Raw genomic sequence first — 7,567 nt, 5'->3', positions numbered from 1 at the left:
AGGCATAATACTCCATAGTGTATATGGACCACATCTTCCTTATCCATTTGTCCGTTGAAAGGCATCTTGGTTCTTTCCACAGTTTGGCCACCGTGGCCATTGCTGCTATAAACATTGGGGTACAGATGGCCCTTCTTTTCACTACATCAGTATCTTTGGGGTAAATACCCAGTAGTGCAATTGCAGGGTCATAGGGAAGCTCTATTTTTAATTTCTTTTTTTTTTTTTTTTGTTCAAAAAAAAGTCACTGTTCAAATTTTATTTGGTATTTTAGTTGGTACAACACTTTGTTGGTTGCATGGTCTTTTTACATTATATGGCAATGTACACTATATTCTGACATACATGGTACACGAAGTAAGATCCTTTGGAACAGTTATGCACAGCACATGCAATAATGAATTTATACGTTGGAGCCCAGGATGTGACTGACTGGGAAAGATGGACTAGGCATGTTGGGTGTTGGATGAAGGAACCAGAAGTCCTAGAACACACAGGAAATACGCATCTGGTTGGAAGAGCACCTGCTGCATATGCAATATTGGGAGTGGTGCCTCTGAGATGAACCCATTTAGGACTACAAAGGCAAGTATCATCCAGCATTAGGGTATAGCTGCAGGGTTTGCTGAACCATTCCTATTTAGAACTTTAGGAAACCGATGTTTTTTCCTTAGGCCATTTTGATATTATTTAAGTAACAGATCAGATAATAAGAACGATGTACACAACCTTCAACTAAAACCCTGTCGTAGTCTAGACAGTGAAGTGGTACATAAGAAAACTTTAAAACTGCAACTCCTTTTGGATCCCCCAGAGTGTGTCTGCACTCTTCTTCAAACGGGCCTCCTCCTCAGGAGTTAGAGTCACCTTCACAACATCTGAAATTCCATTCTGTCCCAAGATGCAAGGAACACTAAGGAAGACATCATCTTTTATTCCATAGAGACCCTTAATCATGGTGGAAATTGGATGCACCCGCCTAAGATTCTTCATTATACTTTCTGCCAAATCTGCCACAGACAGTCCAATGGCCCAGGAAGTGTAGCCTTTCAGTTTGATCACCTCATAGGCACTGTCAACCACCTGTTTGTGAGCCTCTTTCTACTGTTCCTTATCTGCATCCGTGCCTAAGTCAGGGTGCAGATTCTTCAGAGAGACACCAGCAATGTTTACTCCACTCCATACAGGCACACTGGAGTCTCCATGCTCCCCGAGGATCCACCCATGACAGCTTAATGGGTGAACTCCCAGTCTTTCCCCCATTAGGTAACAGAACCGGGCTGAATCAAGATTGCAACCACTTCCAATAACACGGTTTTTGGGAAAGCCACTTATCTTCCAAGCCACATAGGTCAAGATATCCACTGGATTGGAAACAACAAGCAACTTGCAGTTTGGGCTGTATTTGACGACATTAGGAATGATGAATTTAAAGATGTTCACGTTACGCTGGACCAAATTAAGATGGCTTTCTCCCTCTTGCTGATGTGCCCCAGCTGTGATAATAACCAGCTTGGAGTTTGCAGTCACGTTATAGTCTTTGCCAGAGACAATTTTTGGTGTTCTAAGGAAAAGGCTTCCATGCTGGAGATCCATCATCTCTCCCTTCAGTTTGTTTTCCATGACATCAACAAGAGCAAGTTCATCTGCCAAGTCCTTCATTAAGATACTGATGGCACAAGCCATGCCAACAGCACCAACCCCAACAACTGTAATCTTATTTTGGGGGACATGTTCTTCCTTAAGAAGATTCTGAATCAGCTGATCTTTGAGAGTTGCCATTTTGGACTTAGAACCAAAAGGAATCGGGAGTGCACGTCGGGAGGGCGGGCGTCAGCGGCGCGCGAGACTGGATCCGGACTTGGCGGCAGCGGCTCCGACCTCTATTTTTAATTTCTTGAGGAATCTCCACACTGTTCTCCAAAGTGGCTGCACCAACTTGCATTCCCACCAACAGTGTAAGAGGGTTCCCCTTTCTCCACATCCCCTCCAACACATTTTGTTTCCTGTCTTGCTAATTTTGGCCATTCTAAGTGGTGTAAGGTGGTATCTCAATGTGGTTTTAATTTGAATCTCCCTGATGGCTAGTGATGTTGAACATTTTTTCATGTGTCTGATAGCCATTTGTATGTCTTCATTGGAGACGTGTCTGTTCATATCTTCTGCCCATTTTTCATATTCAGAATTTTTAAGACACCCAATTCTCTTGTTTTAATATCACGTGTTAGTTTAATGGAGGGAGTGACTCCCTGAATATCTCTATGGTTGTATTTTAAGTTTTTTGTTTGTTTTGTTTTAATTGGATCTGCCAATTTTGTTTTAATTAGTATTGTGTGTGTGTGTGTGTGTGTGTGTGTGTGCGCGCGCGCGCTCATGGGTGCACTAAGTTATTAAGTGGCTTCTTTTAACAATCAAATACTGGTGATTCCTAGTGTCTATTTATATTTGTGGCTGAGGGTTTCTCCTGACTAAAGCCCAAATAAGAATTCTTGTTCATTTTTCAACAGATAAGTGATTGGAATCTTCCCCCAGTATCTTCTTTGCTCCTCTGGACCTCATGTCCACTCAGAATATCTCATATCTGAAGTCCCATTTTAAAGAACATTTCAATTTTAACTTGGACAAATGTTGGAGTCAGCTATTACATTTTCTTTTCCTTCTACTTTGGGATATATCTTATATTTTACTTTTTTCCTGTCAACTTCCATGTGCTTCCTTTCTGAAATCTCTCAACACTTCTAGATTACTCATGACCTCTATTACATTTTCCTGTGTGCTAATTATATAATTTTCAAGCATATTTTTTCTAAAAGCATTCATGAACTTTTGATATGGGAAGGGAGCTTAATACAATACCTAGCATTTTGTCAGTATGATTTAGAAGGCCATATCCCATTATTTTCTACATGTCTATTTCTCCTAATGAGGTGTAATTGAGCCTTTGAAGTGATAATCACACAATTTATACTTATACCAGCCTAGTATTGGGTACATAATAGGCTCTTAGTAAACTGTTTTTTTTTTTAATAAACAAGTGCCCAGTTTGCAAATACATCACCATTGTACACAGAACACTGTAAGTGGCAAAGAAAAAAAAATTAACTGAATATTTCAACCTAATCAGTCCTCTGTAATCTCTTATCTCCTTCCATCTTACTTCAATCCCAGAATACTCCCACTTGATCATTTGTTTGCTTTTTTCCTTCTGTTTTTAGGTTTGACATGGTTAGACCAAAAAGCACATTGGATCTGAACTCTGAAGATGTGGGTCTGAGCCCCATTTGCTAACACTGAGATAATGGAAAATTCATTCACTTTTTTCCGGTCCTCAGCTTCCTCTTCCTCAAAAGAGAGAGTCTAAAGCTTGCCTTTCCTACCTCTCAAGGTTGTTGTTGGGATGCTTAGATTTGATAATGCCTAAAAAGCTTATCAAATTTACAATAATACAAAAACACTTCTGAATTGTATTTTAATTCAAAGCTATAGAGAAAAACTCTCACTTCCTCATTCTTCTCTTCTAGGGTACACCAGGGTGCAGACAAAGTAGGAGCAGCATCTGCCTCAGTCTTCCTACCAGCCCACCTGTTGCTTCTCTCATGGACTTTCTGGAAGAAAATTGGTCATTTTCCAAAAATGACAAGTCACATTTCTCATTCTATCTGTTCCTCCAGAAACTTGTCACTCCCCATGAAGAGATGGAATCAATTTCTGCTCTCTTTGAACCTAGACAGGACTTTGCAACCTTCTTGGAATAGAACCCAAAGGAAGTAATGCTCCATGGTTTGTGAGACTAGGTCAAAAAGTGGTGTGGCTTCCACTCGGCCCTCCTCTCTCTCTCAGGATTATTGCCCTTAGGACCCAGTTACCACATCATGAGGAAGCCCAAGCTTTACCAAGACCCATGTATTTGTGCTCTGGCTAACTGCAGGAGAATGAATGTGTCTTCAGGGGATTTCATCCCAGTCTTTGAACCACCCAAGATAATGCCAAGTAGAACAGAGATGACCACTGCTACTATGCCCTGTCCAAACTGTAGATCCATGAGCAAAATAAATGTTGCTATTGTTTTAAGCCACTTAGTTTTGGAATAATTTTTTATATGGACATAGTAAATGAAAAAGCCTTCTTGGGTCCTCTCTCCTTAATTTCCAGATACTCAATGCATCCATAAACTTTAAACATTTTCCAAATGTCTGTCATACCAGTTGTTCCCTCATATGCCCCATGAGTAAATAATACCCTCATTTTAAAATCAAAATGCACACTCCTAAAATCTTTGTCAAAAAGTGAGATCAAGATATCCTTGGGCAGAGAAGTTTGTCAGCTCCACATCACACCTACTCCTTCTTTCCATCCTTCCTTATCTCATCCACAAACCAGGAAACAGAGGCCAAAAGCTTCACTCTCAGCATCTGGAAAGTCAATGACCTTTGACTTCAGCAGCCACTAGAAAGCCACAACTACAAAACTCTTCCAGAGCAAAGGCAAATTACTGCTTTTTATTTTTAAATTGTAAAGTAAACTGTTTATGATGCTTAATGAAACACCCATTGCAGTGTTAAGGAAACAGAATGTTTTTTGTGAGAGATAAATCCTGATAAAAATGTTTAATTTAAGTGTTTGGTAATTTAATCATGCAAAAATTAAGTTCCCTTTCATGACAGACACATTTTGTAGGGAAAAAAAGATGGGGACACAGGGTCCACTTTTATAATTAAATCATCATTCTTCGTGACATTGAGATGCCTATCTGAAAGAGACAAGCCCAATCAAACCAGCTACCCGTGATCACATAAATAAAAATAGGTGCTTTATGGAATTCAACTGTCCTGTTTTTTCTTGGGGGGTTATTTTCCTTGATTTTAACTGAATTCAGTGAAATGGTTTCTGTATGTCATCACAATCTGAGAATGTGTCTTCACAAGACCAAAATAAATCATGAATCACTAATTCAGAAAGGGAAAAAGAGAAAAACAGCTAGCTGTTAAGCAGCATGACACAGTAGTTCCATTGAATCAACTGTATGCTGAGGTAAAATCTCACAGGGCAGAAAAGCATAAATGGTTTCCAGAATGGACATCCACAAGTCATTACTAAGTCCTTCTCCTCACAAATACTTCCTACCAATGGAAGGAAGATCTCAATGATAAAACTCTGAAGAATTACAATGTCTGAAGCCTTAGACTGTACATGTTCCAACTATAAAACAGCTAGATTTTGTGACAGAATAAAAAGTAAGAAGCTTAGAATTCAATAGGTCATTATTGTGTAATTTTTTTATAAAACAATAAATGGCCTGGTCAGATATTTGTTCAGAATGTGTAGAATTATGTAGAATTGGGGGACTTGAAAGAAAGATATAACTTAACTCTAAGAGAAGCAGCAGATTCTCCAGGAAACCACCAGTAGATTAGAAATAGAGGTCTTGGCACTGCAGTCAACCACAGGATGAGAGGAAGCCACTACCTTCTTGGCAAGTTTCCCAAACTGTGAAATAAAAATGATAGTATTTGCTCTACCAACCTTATAATGATATGAGAAATAATGAAATCATTTTGAGTTTGTTGGAAGAAAGATATTTTAAGATTTTAAAATAAAACCTTTGGCTCACTGTATGCAATATACTACAAATTATAGCCATTCATGTTTTAAAATAAGCCCTTGACCCAAGATTTCTCCTTGTCTGAGAAAAGCCTTGGTATTTTCAGTATATCAGCTTGTGTGTATGTGTGTGTGTGTGTGTGTGTGTGTGTGTGTGTGTGGCAGAGGTGGGAGGGTGCCTTGTAAGAGTTTCAGTTTTCTTGGCTTGCAGAAGCAGCAGCAGCTGAAAACTGTCAAAATTGTTTAGGTATGCGGACCATCACTAGAATTCAAAAAAAAAAAAAAACATAGCCTTTTCCTAATGAGCAGAGGTAACAAGAGCCTGAGATATGTGAAATGTTCTTTGATTTGGCCTATAGAGGAAGAAGAAAATTTAAAAGCTTTTAATGCACTGTAAGAACTATTACTCACATGAAGTGCTCATCCTTAAAACTGAAGGGACTAGGTGAGCCTGGGTGACTCAGTCGGTTGAGTGTTCAACTCTTGGTTTCAGCTTAGATCATGATCTCAGTGCTGTGAGATGGAGCCCCATGTTGGACTCTGTGCTCAGTGAGGAGTTTGCTTAAGATTATCCTCCCCTACCCCTCTCCCTGAACGTTTATGCTCTCTCTCTCTTTCAAATAAATGAATATATTAAAAAAAAAAAAAAACCTGAAATGACTTGCAAGTACCCATCACTTTACAGAAGGTTTTTCAAGGGCTCTCCATCCTTTCCTGATACCCATCTTGAGGTGTGAGCAAAGAAGTTATTGACTTAAAGAATGAAGCTTCTCCATTTCTCCATCTGGAGAGACCCATAGTTTTCCAGCAACTGAGCACACTTAGTTTTCCAAAATTTAGGGTTCTGTGATAAATAAAAAGGCAAAATATTTCTGCAGAGGAACAAAGGTAATGAAGCTGAGTGGGGGGTGGGGGGGATGCTTACCAGAATTAGGTACAAGTGGAGTTGAAAGAGAGAGAGAATACTTTACCAAGCTAGCTCTACCACAGAAATGTTAACCTTGAACATCTCTGACCTAAAATCGTTCCTCTCTTTCCTATAAATTAAAAATATATTTCACTGAGATGCTGAAAGTACATTTAAAATGAAAAATGTTTAGTGAGAAGTTAATAGTCACCACCAGCAGCACTTTTATAAATGCACCCAGAACAGGAGCAAAAGAAGAGGTGAAGAGATGAAATCCTTCAGCCTCAAGTATCTGACCACATTAACTCAAGGATTTCTAGACATCATGAAAAAACTGATGCTAAACTTCTGGAGGTAGGAACTTGTGTCTCGTACTTTGAAACCCTACAAATCAGAGATTCTTTTCACCAGAAACTATAGCACTGGCACACCAACTACATTTGTGATATGAAAAACTTGAACCTAAAATCATTGTTTGTTCTAAGTCACCCTGCTTCTCTCAACTTCAATAAAATGTTCTTTATTCTAGATTTTCCCCTCAACCAGCTGGTGGGATTTTTGTGGGATCTTAATGATGGCTGTGTTTCCAGCTTCCACTTCAAGAGGGGCTGTTTTCTTCTACCTTTCCATGTCTTTGCTGCCCATGTTCAAATGTTTTATTGTCCTCTGGCCATACCATTTTTAACCACCATTACCCGGCCAGATTACAGGGCTGCCTCAGTAAGCACATTTAAGAAACCAGAATACTTTTCTTTCAGAGACCCAATTATTTGTTATTTGTTCTGATGTGAATCTTCAGTGAATAGTAATGATATTTGTACCCAACACATCAAGGAAAATACCTAATTGAATAATCATGCCTTTGGGGCAAACATTGTTATAAATGTCTTCCAAAATAAGTTTTTAGTAAACTTGGACTTTTTTGATCTTGCAATAAGTATTTCCTTGGCCTCCAGGAGTTACTTGGAATTATAAAAGAGATATGAAAAGTTAAAAACAATAATTATTGTTTTTAAGCCACATAATCATCTCCATCACTAATACTGTAAGTCCTCCATT

The 7,567-nt window shown here is 38.9% G+C and overlaps 1 pseudogene; it reads right to left on the bottom strand.

The window, feature by feature from the left end:
* Nucleotides 1-238: 238 nt before the first annotated feature.
* LOC116855472 lies at nt 239-1,877 on the bottom strand (annotated as a pseudogene).
* Nucleotides 1,878-7,567: the final 5,690 nt, after the last annotated feature.

This window comes from Lontra canadensis, unplaced genomic scaffold (genome assembly GCF_010015895.1).
Source record: "Lontra canadensis isolate GAN:19392208 unplaced genomic scaffold, GSC_riverotter_1.0 scaffold103, whole genome shotgun sequence".
NCBI lineage: Eukaryota > Metazoa > Chordata > Mammalia > Carnivora > Mustelidae > Lontra > Lontra canadensis.
Note: the sequence above shows the minus strand (reverse complement) of the source record. Positions and strands in the feature narration are given on the sequence as shown.